At 43.9% G+C, this 21,370-nt stretch overlaps 1 protein-coding gene across 9 annotated transcripts in view; it reads right to left on the bottom strand.

Moving 5' to 3' along the window:
• PTPN3 (protein tyrosine phosphatase non-receptor type 3) overlaps nt 1-21,370 on the bottom strand; it is a 1,752,022-nt gene that overhangs the window by 1,608,593 nt on the left and 122,059 nt on the right. For all 9 annotated transcript variants that reach the window (XM_085606835.1, XM_085606836.1, XM_085606837.1 and 6 more), the window contains one exon: nt 3,764-3,847. The gene's annotated coding sequence lies outside the window, so the exon portion shown is untranslated. The remainder of the gene's footprint in view (nt 1-3,763; nt 3,848-21,370) is intronic.

Below are 21,370 nucleotides of genomic sequence, written 5' to 3'. Positions count from 1 at the left end.
GAAAAATGCATATTGAGCTGCCTGCCTATATATCACCTAGTTTGAAGATGCTAATACTGCCCCAGGTGCAGAAGCCTTGCAAGGCGGCTATGTGCCCGAGCCAGTTCCCAAGCCACAGTGATGTTATTTTAGTTGGTACCCCATGCCACGTAATCCATCTCAGTTTCTGATGCCAGCAGGACAGTGACGTTGATGTTGCCAGGGAGAGGTCAGTGTTGCAATGGTCCAATAAAGCAAATTGAGCACTTCATAGTGTTCCAGGGCCCAAAGCTCTGAGGTTATTGCCGGATCTACGCAGTCAGCGAACACCCAGTAATTATCAGCACAATATGACTAGTCCAATAGTATAATTGAATGTCTGGAATTCCTATGCCCCCATCACATCAGCTTGCGGTATGCAATACGAGGCTGCCCGCCGCCACAAGAACCTAACAATTGCTGACCGCAGGGAGTGAAGGAATGTGGGGGGGATGTTATATGGGTAGTTTTGTAGAGCGTATAGCAGCCAGGGTAGGGATATCATTTTAAATAATTTTCTCCTGCTGTCTATGGTAATATCTATGTCTCGTCTCATTCCAGAGACTAGAAGCACAACATTCATGTCCCATGCCCTCTCTCTGGTGTGCGTTATCTGCATGCCCAGGTATTTAAGGTGGTAATCAGCCCAGTTTAGATTGGTGTGTGCGCGAATATCGTCATGGACCCCAGTTAATGGAATGTATTTGGATTTGGTAAAGTTGACTGTCAATCCTGACCCGTCGGCAAATACTTGTAGTATAGCATCAAACGGGGCAGGGAGGACTCCATGTCGAAGATATAGAGCAGGATGTAGTCAGCATACAACACAAGTTTGTCCTCAGCCATCCACAATCACTGAGCTGGGTATCCTGTCTAATCCATTCCGCCAGTGGTTCAATCACAAGGGAGAAAGAGAGGGGTGACAGGTTATATCCCAGTTGGATACCTTGTTCAATGGCTTACTTTGGTGATAGCTCCCCATTCACTTGGACTCTCACCCATGGCCTAGAATAGAGTATAGATATAGAACAGCGGAAGTGAGGGAAAAAATGAATACGTTTTTACAAGTGAAACTTCAAGTGTCATCATACAGCATCGAAAGAATTCTCGAAATCAGTGGTTCCCCCTGACCTCACCAACCGTGTCTTCGCGCTGTGGAGATGCCGCAGGCAATGCCGAGTGCTATGCTCTGGCATAAATTCATTTTGGTCTGGTTGTATCACTGTTGGGATAAGATAAAGTCCCCTACTGGGCAGCATCTTTGCAAGGAGTTTGCACTCCAAGTTTATAAGGGAAATGGGTCTGCATGACACGCATTCGTCCAGTGGCTTCCTGGGCTTTAGAATTAGACACAATGGCACCGCGGAGATCGTGGGGGTAGCTCTTCAGGCTCGACGGCCTCGGAGTAAGTTCCCATTAATAATGGGGCCAGTCAGGAAGAGTATTTTTCAAATAATTTGAGTGGGTAACCACTGGGGCCCGGTGTTTTCCCTGATGGGAGCAACTGGATAGCCTTTGAGAAGTTTGAGCAGGGAACACATCTGTGAGTGAGATTGGAACGACTGCCTCGTAGGTAGGGTGGAGAGCGAGTAAAAGAAAGCTTGTGTAAAAATATATATAAATCAATCTGACAAAGAAACTGCTTTCTGTTATTATGAAGAAAGTGTGGAACACATGTTTTTATATTCTGTCAAGATAAGGGCTGATAGCAACCAGTTTATTAGGCAAGATGCTTTCAGTGTGTACTCAAGAACCCCAAGGCGGACTTCAAGGACCTCAAAAACCTCCGACCCAGCTCCCGTTCCCGGCAAAGATCATCGAAAAGGCAGTCAACAAACAACTGATCAGCTTCCTCGAGAAGAACAGCATCCTGGACCCGTCCCAGTCCGGGTTCCGCAGCAACCACAGCACCGTAACTGCCCTCATCGCCGCCACAGATGACATCAGGACCCTGCTAGACAACGGAGAAACCGTGGCCCTCATCCTCCTAGACCTATCAGCTGCCTTCGACACGGTCTGCCACCGCACACTACGAACACGCCTCTACGACGCCGGAATCCAAGAGAAGGCCCTGGACTGGACCTCCTCCTTCCTCTCCGCAGAACACAGATCGTCCGCCTCCCCCCCTTCCGCTCCGAAGCCACCAAGATCATCTGCGGCGTACCCCAAGGCTCATCCCTCAGCCCAACGTTGTTCAACATCTACATGGCACCATTCGCCCCCATCGCACGACGGCACAACCTCAACATCATCTCCTACGCCGACGACACCCAGCTGTTCCTCTCCCTCACCAAGGACCCCCACACCGCCAAAACCAACCTCCACGAAGGAATGAAGGCCGTCGCCGACTGGATGAGGAACAGCCGACTGAAGCTGAACTCGGACAAGACGGAGGTCCTCATTCTCGGATCCACCCCCTCGGCCTGGGACGACTCCTGGTGGCCGACTGCACTAGAATCACCCCAACACCCACCGACCACTCACGCAACCTAGGGGTCATCCTCGACTCTACCCTCTCCATGACGAAGCATGACGTCTCCTCCTCCTGCTTCAACACCCTCCGCATGCTTCGCAGGATCTTCAAGTGGATCCCCACCGAAACAAGAAGGACGGTCACCCAGGCCCTCGCCAGCAGTAGACTGGACTACGGAAACGCACTCTACGCAGGAGCCCCGGCCAAACTCCTGAAATGGCTTCAATGCATCCAGAACGCCTCCGCACACCTGATCCTCGACATCCCTCGCCGCAGCCACATCACACCCCACCTGAGAGACCTGCACTGGCTCCCTGTCAACAAGAGGATAACCTTCAAACTCCTCACCCACGCACACAAGGCACTCCACAACACCGGACCAATGTACCTCAACAGCCGACTCAGCCTCTACACCCCCACCCCCCAGCTCCGCTCCGCAGACCGTGCCCTCGCCACCGTCCCCCGCATCCGAAGAGTGACCGCCGGCGGCAGATCATTCTCCCACCTCGCCGCCAAGACATGGAACACCCTCCCCATCCGCCTACGGCAGACCGAAGACCTTCTGACCTTCAGAAGACTTCTCAAGACCTGGCTCTTCGAACAGTAGCAGCTTCCTCCCCCACCCCAGCACCTGGTATGTAGTGCACTTTACAAATGCCATGATTGATTGATTGATTGATTGTAGCATGAAACAGAACTTTGCAATAATGGAATGACTGTGAAAAATGAATGTAACAAACTCTGTGATTTATATATTGCACATTCATGGAAAACTGTTCCTCAATACAAGCCTTTTCAAATGTCTTCACTACTGATTTGGGCATTTTTGGAAAAGATACTTTGGTGTCTAAAAAAACATTCCCTTTTCAGATCCCCTCTGCAGGCACCTTTACTGTTGGATTCATTAAGATACAAGTGCTGTGCCCAACTAATGATTATTACTTTTGAAGCCTTTAGTCCAAACATTAATTCACGTTCACCACCTATATCGAAGTTCAGGATTACCGTGGCCCATGTGACCATGAAGAAAACTACTAGACTCTGGCTTTTGCTAACAAGGTCTGTAGTGATATGGTCCTTACATATCTTTCCATGTCACAATTACAGCATGAACAAGCAGGCCCCCTTGCTAGCAGGACCAAGGTCGATCAAGCACGGTCCTGAAGGTATGAACCCAGTGGAGAAACGTGTGTAACAATTTTGAAAGATAATAACAACTAAACAGACAAATGTTTCATAAAATTAACAACACATATTTGGGGTTGTACTCACCCTAACTTCGGCACTCCTTAATGTAATCGAAACCAGTCTTCCGTCAACATTGCCTAAAGCAGTTTGACCTCTCCAACAAAAAATCTTCAAAGAAAATAAAGAATTTTAGTTTTAGGTTTTTAAATGAGTTTAATTTGTTATAAAAAAGCAAATTCAATATTTTGAATATATGAAACACAGGACGTTTGTGAACCAAATGCAGTAACATTGATGATCTTGCTTTCTATTTGCGACTTTTCCCAAAAATAAACATGAGAGATAGAGACATAATACCAAAACAATTAACAACAATGTAGTTCTTTTCTTCTTCATATCTGCCCCTTCCTTTTCAGTCATTTTCACACCCATACACACAATCATTGAGCTTAGGAAATATTCTGTCATTCTTCATCATCAACAAAGAACTCCCTCAGATGATCAAGCAGGGCCTCTAGAAATTATGATACAAGATGTGACTATGTGACCTCTTGTACAAAATATCTCAAGTCTGTCACCAGATAATTCAGCAAGGTTTGAGCGATTTGCCATTTGCCCAATATCATCTGCTTGGCAACCACCAGAGTGTTGAGGCGCCCTCTTGCTGAATGGAGGAATTATGTGGTTGATCACTGCAACCAAATAAGAAGGTGCTCAGGTCTTTAGTAGTGGCATTCCCTATAGCAGCATCCATTTTATTCACAATTTCTCCCAAATGGAAAAAGTGTATTAGCCACAGCACTTTCTTTTTGGAATTTCTTTCTAATTGTGGTTTATATAGGCCCTAGTCCATAATAATTTCCTTTTATCTTTAGATATTAGCAATTGACGTCATGGGCCTATGCCTCCTGGTATTTCCTACTTTTGAATCCTGTAAGTTTCGGATGTAATTTTTATAATGCTAAAATTAATTAGCCTGAAATGGACTAGTTCTCTGCTAGCCATCTGAATGTTGAGAATAAGCATCATCACATTTGCTTATCGAGGTATCCAACCTTTACTTTTCCCCCATTTACATGATCAGACATTTATTCCCCTACAATTACTTCAACAGCACCCTTACTTTGAAGAGCTACACTATCACTTCCCTCAAAGCATCCGAATGTTAAAATAAGGTTTTTATTTTAGTACTTCAAGTTTTGATTCACTCAGGTGAACATTTGATGCTTATTCATTAACACCCCTGCTAGCAACATAGTCCATTTATTTTCAAAGTTAGGTGTGTGTAAAGTTACGAGTTGGTAAGACCAGCGTTCTTTGATGAACAAGGCAGGCACAGGCTCCTTTCCCAAGGGCAGAAGTAAACTGAAGTGTCCAGCACACACAATCATCAAATCTTGCTGGCTGGAGCTTGCATTCAAAGAGGATGAGTCTGAAGTTATTTTCAACAAAACATGGCACAAGTGTGGCTATTACTGTTTGGAACAAAGGACTCTTGCTGGTGGTGGAAGCAGAGTTGACCAGATGGGGGAAGAGTGTGGGAAGGAATCAGGAAGAGATTCATAGGATTAGACAGAAGTGTAAAGTTAGGATGAGCCACTTCCATCTTGTCCTGTCAGGGGGGCAGCAACCTACCAAGTACATGGTCCCTCATCCACATATGTGTAGGATGCCAGTCTTGATAAGGTTTGAGCCATGACCTAACTATGGGTCGCCAAACTAGAGCTAATCTAGAGCTAATCAGCCTTTGGCTGTATAAGAGGGTTTGGGGTGCAATCCCTTCCTCAAATATTGGTCTCCTTCGGTCTAGAAGAAGATGGTGAAATCTGGGCCTTTAAGGATTGTGCAGTTTCAGCTCAGGATGGCAGCCCTGATTTCCTCAATCATAAGGTGTATTTATGCAGGGGTCAGTAGCATTTCTTTCTATAAAAAGCTGCACAGCTGCTGCTCAGATCATCAACTTCCATTCTTGTTCATGCATCATCATGTTACTAATACAACAGCATCACTTGCCTTGTGCATGTTGCCATATAAATTACCAGGCCATTCCTCATTCCCCAATTTTTAGTGTGCATACATACATACACACAACAGCACCCTTCTGCCCCTTCAGTTGTAATGGTTCGTTGTAGCTAGTTTACTGGATTACCTCTACCTGCAAAGCAGGCCATCCAGGTGGTTCTCTGTCTCTTGTCTCTTTCCTCATGCCTCTGCCTAGTCTGAGAAAATGTACATTGTGGCTGACCCAACTGCTGAAGTGGCATGAAAATGAACTGGAAGCATAACAGAAACCATAAAACACCATGAGACCTGCACAGTAAATTATAGCTACCACCTAATTGCATTTATAACTTGCACACATATCTTTCATCACACTGCCTCCTCCATTATGTTGCCAGGAGTTGTAAGCTCAGGAACAACAAGGGTATTTTCCTCACATGCACTAGTATTCTTGACATCAGCTCTACTTAGCACATATCACCCTCTATATGTAGCAATGAACAATTTGAACTACAATAGGTTTACAAGAAAGCCTGGATCCTCCTCCAGTTTAGAGTTCTAAAATGCACGCAATCTGCAAAGAATGACACTGCTCTGTACGCCACCTTCTTTCTAGTGGTAACTTCAGCTTCATCCTCACAACATCGACAAGTCGGTCTTGTTGCTAAAAGCGAGCGTAGGAGCTGGTTACATTTTGCAAATATCGGACTAATGGCCACTATGTGAGGGGAGAAAGTCGTGCCACTCTGGACTTTTCGCACCACTAACACTGGGGGGAAAACTATACTCCTCATAATCCTCTGCAGCCAAGCAACCTGCATTTAAGCACAAAGCTAACCTGCTTTGTTTGTAGCCACATACATGAGGGAGGAAAGCCGTGCCACTCTGGACTTAAGCACCATTGTGGGAAAAACTACACTCCCCATCATCCTCTGCAGCCCAGCAACACACATTTACGTGCAACACCGACCCCCTGTGTTTGTAGCCACTACGTGAGGGGGAGAAAGCCGTGCACCTCTGAATTTCCACACCACTGGGGGAAAAACGACACTCCCAATCATCCTCTGCAGCCAAGCAATGCGCATTTAAGCGTGACACCGAAGCCAGGGTCAATGGTGGGCCCGTCCATGCCAGTTGCAGCCAGGAGGAGAATGGGCTCTGCACCCCTCTAACCTTTTGGTCATCGTGAGAATGCGATTTTAAATCCCTCATGGGCAAAAAGAAGACCAAAACACCTGATACAGATGGGGTAACTATTTATACGCTAGACTCTTTTCTTGTTAAGGCAACAAACGTTATATTAAAAGAGATTGCACTCACAGAACTGAGACTTTCTTTGGGAGAGGGGGGAGTGGAGTTATTAGCAATGGCCCCAAGAGCTCTCCTCCAATCACTGTTTATGAAGGGGTTTTTTTCAGGTTTATCCTCCCTATGTCTTGATATAAGCGCCAACCCAGAAGTATCTCCCAAGGAACCTCTAGGAAAAAGAAAATGGGGAGGAACCAGAGAGCCACAGCCTCCCCAAAATGAAAAGACCAAGGAAAGCCCCTACAACTGGGTCCATATCTGACTTCCACAATAAATCATCGGTTCCTCCCATTTTAAACTTGGATGATCTCAATGATAAACTGAAATCACTTTTCTAAACTATCGTGCAACCTTCATTGTCGTGTTTGGAAAATATCGAACTGCGGGTATCAGAATGTATTGACAATGGTGGGCAAACCCAAATCGTAGGGTCCCATGTGTTAGCTTCCAATATTAAGAATGCCTCGAATAGCCTCCAAAAATCACACAAGCAAACCGGGGAGGGGGGGGTGAGGGGGGGGGTTGGGTGTTGAGGGAAAAGGGAAAGGTTGGGCCGAACCTGATAGATACTCATCACACCACCCAGACGCAAGGTATGGCTGCTAGGATGTCAGATAAAGCACTAAATGTGGGAAAATTAGGGATAGCACGCACAATTACCATAGACCCTAGGCGGACACCAATGCCCATTGCCATAGGGAAGAAGAATGTAGTCTAGAACAGAGGGGGAGAGAGTGAGAGACACAAGTGTTTACAAGCTAGTGGGAGGGGAAAAAATCTCCCACTGGCAGCATGTCCATCTGTTAATATAATGGTTAATGTCCCGGAGCTAAGCCAGTTACAACTAGAGTCCACCGAACAATTTAAGGATAAAGCACGTTATTGGCTGAAGTTTGCTAGAATGGGACCATATATCCAGGGACATCTTATTATGGCAAGGAGAATACCTTGCATGGGTCCAACTACAAAATAAATCAGTGGGGATTGTGTTGTACCTAATTTTGATAGCTCGGGCCTAGCAAGATACTGGTTGGCCAAATCCCTAAAGCGACATCCATAAGCACGCAGATATATGCCTCACATTTAGTTTTTTTTTTTTTTTTTTATAAGCCTCAAGATATCCCTAGGCTCCAGAAATCAACAGATGGGGATATGGTTCCTTCTCGCATGAATTGTGCCACTTCCAGAGGAGCTTCTGTAATTCACACTAGTAATAGGTTTGCCCCTCTGGAGCACCTAGACGGCTGTGACGGATTCTTGAGGTTCGTAAGAAATGGGATAAATAAGAGTAGCAATAGGCAAGTAGATAGCGGAGTAAATGAGAATAAGAGAGAGGCGAAAATGGATTGGAGGCTAATAGCATAGAACATCACAGGACAAGAAAGACAATATTGAGTGGATAGAAGAAATCACAACATTAGACATCATTTGCTGCCAAGAAACTTGGGAGGTGGGGCCTATCTTTTTGGATGGTTATCGATCATGCCAACCTCCGGTGCTGCCATCCAGAGCTGGAAGAGCAAAGGGGGCATACTGACATTGATAGCAAATACTGTCAGTCTTAACATTTTCTAATGGTTCCCCCACTTTCATACTCTGGTTTGTAAGGGGCAAGCTAATTGGGATAATAAATTACTACAATACCAGTTTTAGCAATATGGTATTAGTGGCAGAAGAAGTTGAAAGGATGATCAATGAAATTAGCCAACAGCATACTAAATCCCTGATAAGTATTGGGATGGGCGATTTTAACATTAACAGCTGTCTGAAAGTTGAATCCCGATTTGTGGAGTATCAGACTGTGATGGAGACCCTATTATTCATTTTAGCCACACTCACAGACGCTGTCTTGAAGAGGTTATTGAGGACATGGAGTCTAGTGGTTGGAAACAAAATAAATCCACAAACTGGATTAATGGACAAAACCTTCGATAGTGCAGGTAGGGGTTCTACAATTAATTAAATCGTTGGCTGAGACAATTTGATATATAATGTAAAAAATATACAGGTACAGCCCACTGATTTTAGCAATCATTCCCCACTCACTTGTGAATTGGGTTGGGGGAGGGTTGATCAATATGGTAGAGGAGGTAGTCTCAAAGCCTGTTTTAGCAAGAAAGAACAGTTACATTTTAAAATGGGACAGAGTTGACGAGGGTAATTATTTACTTCAATCCTCATTTCTAATAATAGGGAGACCATGACGTGTCTAGATGATGCAGCCAATCCATATCAGGAGGTGGGTGCCTTTGAAAAAGGCTTAAAGGGTATCAAGCAGAATTTAACTCACCCAGTACCTATTGAAGAGCACCGATTAACATGCTGGTTAGATAGTAATTGCTCCAAGGCATTAGTAAACTTGCGTGAAGCTTTGAAAAAAGTGGCAAGAGATAACCAATTTGTAAGGATCCTGCGACTAAGGTATAAAGAAGCCAGAGACAATAGGTTGAAACAGCTAAGAGACGAAGCATGGGAATACCTAAGGCAAGATTCCGAAAAGAATGATAGTAAAGATTTCTGGAAGGCGGTAAATTTACCATTTTTAATAGCTGCAGGAGAACCATACTTAAACATGCATATTGAGGAGGACGGTTGGGTAATGCACTATCAAATGATATTTCAATACAATGATGGAATAACCCCCTATGTAGCCTGTCTGGCATTGATTGATCATTCACATCTGACTTTTGAAGTGGCAGAAATAGAAATCGCCTTCCACCAGCCATCATCATTAAAGGCCCCTGGACCAGACCGGGTCCCCGTTGACATTTTCTATCTAATAAATAAATTAATGCAGGCTCCACTATTAACAAAAGTTTTTAATTCAATAGCTAAAACGGGCCCTCCAATTTCATGGATGCACTCTATAATTATACACATCTTCAAAAAGGGGGATGGTTCTAACCCAAAACACTATTGACCATTTCCCTAATTGACAGCACAGCTAAGTTAATGAGTTACCTTCTATTGAATAGACTTGAAGAATGGGTAGAGGAACAGAAGACCCTTTCTGGAGGTCCAGTATAGCTTCAGGAAGGGCACGAGAACAATAGACCAATGTTTGAATTTAATGATGGTGGCTGCAAAATATTCCGTGGTAAGGAAAGGTCAACTATGTAAGGCCTTTATGGATCTTTCTGAAGCCTCTCATTGTGCGGTCTACAATAAACTGTAGACCATTAAGGAAAACATGAGTGTGAATATTCCAATCATTATATTTTTAAGGCAACTATACATGGGAGCAACAGCATGTGCCCGATATGGGAGGCAAGGGCAATACACAAAATCCTTTAAAATTGAAAAAGGCGTAAGACAGGGTTGCGTCTTGGCCTCATTTCTCCTTGCTCTCTATAGTAACCAGATAGACAAAGCCTTAGTATACAATGTAAAAGATACCCCATACGTTGACTCTCTACCTATTCCTATTCTTCTATATGCAGATGACACAGTGCTACTGGTCAGAACACCTTTGACACAGCAGATTCTCATAGAGAAGTACACAACTTTTATGGCCAACCTGGACCTATATGGCAACAAAACTAAACTAAAACATTTGTATTCATTATGGGAGCAGACACTAAGAAACCTATGAGATTTTCCATTGGAAAGAGAAGAATAGAAGTGGTGGAGAAATTCACATATTTGGGTATTCTTTTTGACTTTAGATTAAACTGGAAGGATATGGTGTTTAATAGTGCAACCCTTATTGAAAAAAGTATGGCTGCATTATTTAGATTTTAAAAAGAATCGGGCTCAAAACCAATTCAAGAAATGATAAAGGTCTATCTAGCCAAAGCTAAATTGATCGCAACTTATGGGGCAGCAATTTGGGGGTGTGGTGGACGTCGGGGTACTGCAGCGTGTAGATGAAGCACTTTGCAAAAGATGATCATCTCCGCCCTGCACCTGCTCGAATTTTATTTTCCAAGCAGATTTTTTATTACTGTATATTATATTTAAATGGCTCCCATATTGCTGTGGCTTTAGATATGGAAAAGGGATACGGTTGAACTGAATTAACTAGTGTTAAGAGATATCTTGAAATTGGATCACAAACTTAGAAATCCATGGTTAATTTATGTAAAGACCACCCTTATATCCATGGGCCTACACAAACTGTAGAATACACCATCGTTATGTGGTAGCTTCCCTAAGTTCAAGCTTAAAGACATTTTTCTGGCTAAGACAACAAATAACAGCTGGGCCATAAACAAAGACAAAAGCACTATAACATGTATCAGCAGTTATCCGCTGCAATGGATGGTGTTTTTTAGGTCTCGCCTACGCAGCGCGCTGGAATCGATCAGCATTTTGGCAAAAAGCGTGCACGTTTTGCATTGCTTTCTATTGCAACGCATGCACGTTTGGCGTTTCCCTTGCGGTAGCGAGCTTTGGCACCATCGGTTTGTAATTATCTTGAAAACAGATGGTGGCCCACAAGGTAAACGCCACACATGCCCTCATCGTCTGCTTTCAGCCTCAAAGCCCCGCCCCGGTTCTCCACCGTGGCGATGCCGGCCCTGCTCCACTCAAACCCCCTTGGCTGCCTTTGCATTTCTACATTTCTTCTTGTCGTCATTTACAGCGTTCACACTTCTTCTATGACCCTCTCCCGGAGCCCCCCTACCATCTCCCACATCCTGTCCACTCGACCACACCAGCTCCTCCCAGGATGGCAATTACAGGCTCCCCCACGATAGGATAGTCGGCCGGCCAAAGTTGCTGACGGGCTTCAGGTCCTCCCATGGAAGCCCCCAGGAGGTAAGCTTAGTTCAGCCGGGGACAGTGCTCGCGCGCTTCTGCCACTCTCCCCAGGGCTCCTGGCACCTCTAACACTGTCTTCTCCCCCAAGGGCCCCGCTGTACGACTCCCGCTCACCTCAGGCCGGAGCAAATTCCCAGGCCAGGTCCTGCGACACACAGGCACGCGAAAATGGCCGCGGACCTGGGGGTGCTGCTGGTGCCCTACATGCCCACCATCTGCATGCCCAAGACCGGGTCTACCACTCCGAGTGCGCCTACTCCTACGACTGTCCGGTGAGCAGCCCGGGACGCTGGGGGTCCTGCTCAGGCAACGCGCGCGGAGGACTTCCCCCCTCAGTACAGCCCTCTGTGTTCACCACACACTGCATGCCTCCGGACAGCTTACCTTCCGTTGCTACACATTTTAAATCAAATGTGTGAACAGTTCTACAGTAGAACAGCTAGCACATGTTCCTCGCCCATTCATAATTTATTGAACTACGATATATGCACGTGCCTGCATTTAACTCCGTGAACAGCGTATAGCATTTTATCCCACCAAGCCCCACAGTCTTTGAAGCATCGTTCACGTTGATTTACAGACTTTCAGGGTTTGTCAGATATTTAGGTGAGTATTAACGAACTCACAGAATCCCTGCCGCTTGTTGTTGTCAATGCGTGCTGCAAATCCCTTTTCCACACATGGCCCGGGTTTAACATGTTGCGTCACTCCCAGGTTTTCCAGGTGATGCCTTTGCTGACCCTTGCTGACTTGTCCGTCGTCCCCTTCTCTCGCTTTCTTGTGCAATCTTTCACACTCGCACTAGATTTGTTGCTCTCTCTTCCCCCACACAAAACAACCCTCTCTTTCTTTCCCAGTCTTTTTACTCTGTTAATTAGCACCTGCGATTCTGTACTAATTAATGAGGTTACAAAGGCAGGCGGCACCATTCTACGTTGATAGTCTTAGTGAGCAGGCCAGTATAATCTCTTTGTTTAATTATGTGTTATATGGGTGCATGAACTTTCAACAGTTTTGTTCTTGTAGAAGTTCACCAGTCACGGCCAGCCAACTCTACAATTATAAATCTCAACATAAGTTATATTGTTTCAAATCGATGGGTGCCCCTAACTCCTGGCTCATTAATGCACCACAAAATGTAAAACCTTTTTTGCTGGTGCGGCGCTCCCTTGGAGCAGACACCCTAAGTGTTGTTCCCTAATGGCAAGTGCATTGTTCAAAATTGGATTATTAAGAGGACTGCAAAAAAAAGGGCACGAAAAGCTCGGACGCATAATTGTCTTCAAGGAAGACTCGTGACACTCACTATGGCGGCGGGTACGTTCAGGGCCATTACTTGTCTCTATAGGCGTTGATCTACGGAGAAGCTTACGCCCTTGGATGCCTTGCGGGGTAAATGGGAGGGAGATCTTGGTAGGCCCATCCCTGAGACAACTTGGCCCCAGCTGCTGCGACGGGCCTGGAAGGGCACACGCACCGCTAGATTTCAATTGGTTCAATTCTTCACTCTCCACAGGGCTTACTTAACTCCGGTAAAAATGTTGCGGTACTTTGGAGGCTCCCACACCTCATGCCCCCGGTGCAGGGCGGACGGGGCTGATTTCGGCCATAGGTTTTGGTCCTGTCGGGGATTGGGCTCTTACTGGACGGATGTGGTGGAGTGTCTGAATCGAGTGACTGAGCGCGAGCTGGATGTGGAGATGGGGACTTGCCTCCTGCTTTGCTTTCCGCACACTCCTCGTACTAAAATCACGAGCAAATTCTATGATCTGGGGTTGATAATGGCGAAGAGGGAGCTCACCATGCACAGGAAGGCACAGGCCGGGCCGAGCTTTCGGAGGTGGAAGGCGAGTTTCTTGTCTTGGGCGGGGAGCGAAGGGACGCTTCGGCTGCAGCTGGCCCGGTGGGCGGCTAATGATAAGGCGCTGGATGCGGCTAGGGCATGGGGAGCGCTAGTGGAGGGGCTCCGCGCTTTGGAGGAGTTGGATGAGGAGGACGGGGATCCTGTGGACGTTGACCGGGGTATGGGACCCAGGGCGGGGCCATCTGGGACTGCAGGGGAGATTGCATCGGATGAGGCCACTTAAGCGTATTTGGGAGGGGTCTGTGTTTGCACAAAGTATTGAGATGCGCGTGGGTGGTCAGGGCGGGAGCATGAAGTGTATATGGCAGGGAGACATGGAGCCTCAGGTCCTTTGAGATCATTCCTGATGTCTTTTCCATGCTTAGAGCTAGGCTGTGTCGGACCTCGGAGTGCTTGATGTCTCAATTTACAGGGGTTGGAGGCGGGCACGCTGACAGAGGGGGGGAGGGGGTAGAGAGGGTGGTGATGACTGGGTCTTATATCGGATGCTATTGTATGCAACATTGGTTTATTGGTTCGACGGTTGGAAAACCTCAATAAAATATTTTAACAAAAAAAAAAAAAGGAAGACTCGTGACAGGCGGCCTCAATAAAGCAAGCCAAATCTCTTGAAAATGTAAATCTGGGTAATGGAAAGAGAAAAATGTGTCAAAGTGCATAAGAAAAAGAAGGGTTGACATCTGTTGAATTTGGGAAGTGAGAGTTAAGTTTTCAGCGGAAGTCTTACACAATATTTAGGGACCCAATTGAAAGTAAAGACCTGTTAATCTAGGTGTCTCACCCAATGTTGTACATTTGGGAAAACTTGTAATAACAAGCATTGGCATAGCCAATAGGTCTCACTTTTGTGACCTTATAAGTATTTAGTTATGCAGCACAATATCCTTGGTGCAACAACATCAACTGTTGCATGGCTAAACACTTATAAGGTTCCAAAGGAGAGACCTATTGGCTACGCCAATGCTTGTTCTTACTTGTCCTTTGTAGAGAATCCACAGCATCGTTTATCTTTTCAAGGTTTCGCTTGAACTACATTACACCTTTGATAGGTTATCCCGAAAATTCCTTTTCAATTAACCAGTTGTCCTCTTCCTGCCCATGTGATGGAGACTCCTCCCAGTCAAATTTGCACATTTTGTCCTTTTTCTCCCTGCATGCTTAGCGGAGAAAAAAGTTTATTGTTCCGCTATTACGTAAATATAACTTCAGACAGTGTTTGCCCACTCTACTTTTTATCTATCAAACGCAAAATCAGTATGTGTGCTATATGCCTGCATCTTTTTTATGGGCAGCCTTGAAGAATCAACCTGTACCATAACTGATGTGAAATAAACTGGGACAGGGTCCAGATAACCGGAAAGAAAGTGGGAAGAAAAATAGATATAACCGATTACACGCAAATATTAACCCTCAGTCTCAGATATTTAGAAGACAATGTAAGGAATTTTAGCTTGTAACTACCAGCACGATAAGGGTTTTATCATTGATGTTGCACAGGGGCATGACCCGTGTCAGTCTAAATCGCCTACAATCTAACAGAGGAAGAGAGAAAAATTGTGGAGATTCATCTAATCAATTATATGTCTAAAATGATTTATGGATTTTAGTATTCTAGAATGAAGATTTTGAATGATTAGGTTTATTACGTTTTATTTATTTTTAATAGATGTTTTTATAATAATTGGTAGAGATGAATTATTAAATTGATGAATTTAAAGATGGTTTACAGAGGACAAATGTGATGGATATTTAGATATTGTATAATCCAGAGCCATGTTCTGCCTCTAGCAAATTGAATGTTCTCTTTTACTGTTCCTATGTACTTTTATGCATTTTAACTGATGCAAAGTAAAATTGGTGATGATGGTGAGTACTAAAATGCTGTTTCTGAAATGGCTGCTGTAACCCTTTTCATTATGAAACAAGCCAAACTCAGAAAACTCAACTTTGGAATGGCAAGAATCATGCACAAATTATTATAAGCTTACAGCATCCTTAATTTTTTGTCTCCATGTATTTCTGTTGCAATATGACAGACGGATTATTCATCTATATTGCACAGGAGCTTCGCTGAGATGATGTTTGGTTATGAATGTTATTTCTTATTATCTGCAAATTAGTCTCTCTGCTTTTGGTTGTGAACCTTTCTTACAACCATATTGACTGGGTCTGTTAAATGTTTCAACAAGCTTCCTAGGTCTTGCACATTCTGTAGACACTTGCAGATTCAGGCTCATCCATATCAGAGAATGTTCAGAGACATTGTAACTGCCCATCAATGCGGTGGCGACTTTAATCTGGAGATCCTGGATTACAAGAATATATTTGAAGCATGCACAGGTCTTGCTACAATGGAAGTAATAATTAAACCTGATGGGAGGGTGTACCAGACAGCATGCAACAGAGACGCAGAGCTTAATTTGAGCCAGTAGCTGCAGGTGGGTCCCACTGGCATTATTGGGGACCAGCACTTGTTTTCCTCTGATCAGACCCAGAGCGAGAGAGGGAAAAAAAACAAAAAGTGGGAAAGAAAGAGAAAGTAAAACACAGAAAAACTGTGACAAAGAGAGAAACCTGGGATGAGACAGAGCCTGCAAAAATAAAAGGGGCATGAAGTGGAATCAAGAATACATTGCCTTGGCATTTGGCACCCCAACCTTCGATAGCACTGGCTGAAGGCAACTGAGCAAACTTTGGGAACTGACACATATTCTTTTACAAATTAAACAGTGCACAGTTGCAATAGTTGCATAGCACTTTTCAGTTTGGTGGACAAAGGGACAGATCCCAGAGGAGAAGTGACAAAATTACTTGGCCATAAGATCCGTATCAAACAGGACCATTTTGAGATTGCTTCTAAAAACTGAGTGGCAGTGAGTTCCACAATTTGGAAGCCAAGTAAGTAAAGGAACTACTACCTTGTCTAACTTTACAAATGCGAGGAACATAAAGAAGTTTCAAGTTGTTGGATCCCAAGGCTCTGGATTGGAAATAAGGCCTCCGCCTCCTTCTAAGATATACAGGGCCCTTGTGGTTGTAGGCTCTAAAAAACTAAAGTGAGTGCTTTAAATTGGATTCTCTTGAGCAAGGGAAGCCAATGAAGATTTCGTAAATGCGAAGAGATAGATAAATGAGAGGTAATATTCAGACTGATGCGACCGGACGAATTCTGGATGTATTGAAACAGTTACAGAAGGAAGGTCAGAAGGCCTAAATAGACAGTTGGCATAGTCCAATTTAGCTGTGACCAAACCGCGGACAAACATTTTTCGGGAGTCCATCGGAATGAAGTGGAGCATTCTTTTAAGGGATCTCAGGGTGGCAAAACAAGAAGCAGGGAGAAATTGGACTTGGGGTTCAAAAGTAAGCTGCAAATCAAATTGTACCTCAAGGTTTCTGGCCAACAAAGTAGGGGTCGGGGGAGCTCCTACTTCAGGAAACCACCACAAACCAGAATCCGGGGGAAGCTTAGCGCCAAAGAAAGGAACCTCTATTTTATCTGAGTTGAGTTTAAGATAGCATACCTCCATCCAGGCTACCACATCTTTCAGACTGTGTATGTATGTGTATATATATATATACATACATACACACACATATATATACACACACATTTCAAATAATGTCCCTCATGTTATCATAGATTCTTTTTTAAATTGCGTTAATAGCTAATGCAAGGGAAGACTGCAACACTTCATCACTGCTCAATCATTCAAGATTTGCTGTAGCAACATAGACCGTGGTAAACACTTTGACATATTAATTTGAATGGAACCAGAGTCATCTAATGCAATAATCTTGCAAGTGATCTTAACTTGTCAGTCAAACTCAACTCTGTACTCACAGAGTTCAACTAAGTGTCCAGAAGGACACTTTTTTGCCATAAAACATATTATGGTAAGAAGTTCATCCTCCATGTTCCCCAGCCATAAAATGAGGACTTTACCTTGTAACAAAGTCAAATATGATAATCTTAAGCTATTACTGTATTTTGTCTGGAAGGTACTTACTAAGAGCAAAATCTGTGCCGCTTACAATATTACAAGGATATTTGTAAAACACACAGAACTGAATTCTTTATTGGAGACATACAACCTATCTGTGGAATATGTGTATACAAACTTTGCATACTGGAGATTACCAATACCATTGCTAAAAGTAAATTGAAATCCTTTCTTGTTTGCATATAAATTAATTTGTAACTTTTATAAATGTATGTACCATTTGGACTACTTGCAAGAAAAGAATGTACCCAGAAATTGGTTAAAAAGTACTGTCCACTACCCAAAAAATAAAATGTGGTCAGGCGTTTTTAGCATATTGTTATGAAACTTTCCTTTGGAAGACAATGCAAAATCCAGGTCATCTGATAACCATCAGAAAGGAATATTTTACTTACCATGTAAGCATCTATTCGTAGCGTGTAGTGCCGTAGATTCATATACTTCGAATTATCCTGCCATCTTGTGCTGGGCTCAGACGATTGATTACAACCTGTTTTTCTTCTAAGAAGTCTTTGAGTCACAGGGTATAGCGACTCCTCCTCCGGTGTACATTGCCCATGTTGCTCGGCTCCTTTGTTAGATTGTTTTTGTCTCATTGGGTGAGCGCGGAGTAATAAAGTGACAGAATAAAGAAACATGCGTATAGTTGTGAATATGTAAATTAGATTTCCAAATATTATAAAGCAATGCAACCAAAAGCTTCCGGGAAAGAGGGTGGGTGCATATGAATCTACAGCACTACACGCTATAAAAAGATGCTTACAGGGTAAGTAACATATTCCATCCATAGCATGTGTTGGCCTCAGATACATAAGCTTAGCATCGAATGTAAAGCAGTGCTCACGTTTGCAGTGGCCAGTGATTTGTTGAAGTACTTAGCGATTGGTTGAAGTACTTGTTTAAAATAATGTCTTAAGTACGGCTTGATCCACTCCTGCCTGTTGGTGTGTGAATACATCAACACAGTACTGTATGGTAAATGGTTGTGGGTTATTCCATGTTGCTACTTAACAGATATGCTCTATAGGGATATTTCCTAGAAAAGCCACAGAGGCTCCTTGTTACGTGTGGAATGAGCCCGTGGTGGTACTGTAAGTACTCTTTTGGCTTTTCGATAACATGCTTGAATGCATCTATCTATCTATTGAGTAATTCCGGCGTTGGATATAGGTGCCCCCAGGTGAGTTTTAATAAAAGGCAACTCACTTGCGTCTGAGTTAATAGATGTGGTCAAAGAGGTAGTTTCTTATGTGGCACTAAAGATAGTTGCGGTGGGGTTGTGAACCATACCTGATGTGCCCATGTTGGGACCATTATATTACTGTTAGTGATGCATGTGTTAACTTCTGAAGCACATATGGAATAGGAGAGGAGGTAAAGCGTAGGTAAATACTCCTGACCAATTTGGCATTTGAGGTTGAGGTGAGTGGCAAACAAGCCTATTTCTGGTATTCCCCATCTTTTGAAATAAGAGTGGCGTAGTGGTAAGTTGATCTCCCACTAGTGTACCTGCTGATGAGTCCAGCTGAGCAGATCTGCGAAGTCGTTGTCTACCCTATGTAGGTATTCTGCTAGGAGGTGGTAGATTGCCCAGTGTCAGATGCGAAACGATAGGAGGGATAGATGTGATGAGTGTGTCCCCTCCTTGTTTTTTAATATAATGCATTGCAGTCATATTGTCTGTGCATATTAGTACTACTTTTTGGTGTACTTGATTACAAAAACCTTTGAGAGCTAGCTGAATTGCTAGAAGCTCTAGATGATTGATCTGGAGATGTGTCTGAGCTACTGGCCATAGACCGTGAACTGTGTGATCTGAAGGGATGCATTTTTGGTAATGATGACCTGCGGAAATGGGGCCTTGAAGGGCCGGACTTGCAACAAGCTGTGGCAGTTCCACCACTGCAGAGTGTGATGTGTTGCTGGCCCTACCAACACTAATTCTTGGAGATGCCCCTCTACTTGAGACCATTGAGATTGAAGAGTGCGCTGAAGGGGCCGCATATGCAGACGAGGGTGTGGTACTATGGCTATGCAGGAAGACATCATACTTAAAAGCCCCATCACTACCTTTTCTGTGAGCTGAGCTTGTGGTTGTATAAGAGGTAATGTTTCTGTATCTGGAGAGTAGCACCACAGAATTAGCAATAAGCATGTGGTTGGTTGCCTACCAGCGGCATCATATTTCCTACTTTCTTTATTAGTAGGAGGCGCACCACTTGGGATTGGGAGGGGGGCTGCTCTTACGGCACGTGGGAACCCGTGATGTAATGAACAGTTGTTGTTGATTTGGAAACTAATAAAATGTTTCAACAAAAAAAAAAAAATAGTAGGAGGCGCACCACCTGTGCCTTGTGAATTTGCTCTATTTCTGGCTGTGTGTACCACTAATGATTTTGGTGTTATTTGGCCCTTAATATAGTCAGGGTCCAATGGGCATGCTTTATATATTTTTTCAATTCTAGGGGTGATTACCCTGGATGTAACTGGCTGCTTAAATATGTAATGCGTGGAAGCATAGAGAAATAATTGTGCAGTTTTTTGTGATCCATTAAGTGTCTCCACTAGAAAATGATCTTCTTGTTGCATAGTTACTATATGATATGCAACAGCCCTACTGATAAGATAATTGTATGATGTTGTATAATCTGGTGGAGAAGGTTTGGATGGGTAGATGTTAGGATCTGTTATCATCCAGTGGATCGATATCATAAATATCCCATGGATCAGGGGCAGCACTGAGATCTCCCTGTGGATCTGTGAAATAAGGAATATTGAATTCCTCAAGTTTATCATCACCAGTAGGAGACTGATCTGGTGAAATATGTGGTTGCTCAGAAGGCAAGAGTTCTGGAGAGGGAGTCTGAACTGGCCTTGCTGGTGGTGAAGGCAGAATAGGTGAAGATGGAATAGGAGGTGAAGGATTAGGAGGAGGAGAAGGAGAAGGAGGGAAACAAATAGGGCATGTGCCTCTGTCCTTTTTAGGTATCGCCTGCGAATGAAACGCATGCGCTGCTTCGCCTCAGCAAGATCTATTGTTGTTGCTTCTGTGTCCGGGGCCTGTGGAAGCGGGGTTGACGTCCGCCCTGTTGGCATTAGGCCCCGCCAAGTCTTTGCATCTCCCATTCGAGGCACTTTCCTTCCTGTCCGCTTGATTCATTTTCTTTGTTGAATTCCGAGCGATCTGGAAACCCTCTAGGCAGATGAAACGCATCAATAATGGCAACTGTCCTCCCAAGACCGTCTTTTTAGGTCTCGCCTGCGAATGCGAATGTTGTTGCTTCGGTGTCCGCATATAAAGGCATTTTCACATATTGCCTTTTATAATGCTAATTGTATGTTACTACCCTACCGTAGTCAGTTAGTAGCATTTAAATCAATAATTATATATTACAAAGTCGCAATATTATTAAGACATCTTAATTGTACAAATAACAATTTAAGGGGCCTACACAATTAAAAGCATACGTGTTTGATGCTATTTTTTTTAAAATGTGTTTACACACATCTTTTTAGCTTATTCAGAGAATAGTTTTCATTAAAACTAACACTCTTTCACACGCAATACAATTCACTTTTGCATATCCCTTTCATGTTTACCTAAAACTTTTACGCGTCCTTTGCAAACAGCCACACATTTCACACCATCTCTAGACATTCCAGGCCCCACATACCGTGACCTTTTATTACTCCTACAAGATAACTATCTTTTATTGCCTTGTGCTGTATTTAAACACTGAGGGGCAAACA

The sequence above is a fragment of the Triturus cristatus genome, chromosome 5_2 (genome assembly GCF_964204655.1).
Source record: "Triturus cristatus chromosome 5_2, aTriCri1.1, whole genome shotgun sequence".
NCBI classification, from domain to species: Eukaryota; Metazoa; Chordata; class Amphibia; order Caudata; family Salamandridae; genus Triturus; species Triturus cristatus.
This window is presented reverse-complemented; position numbering and strand designations above follow the sequence as displayed.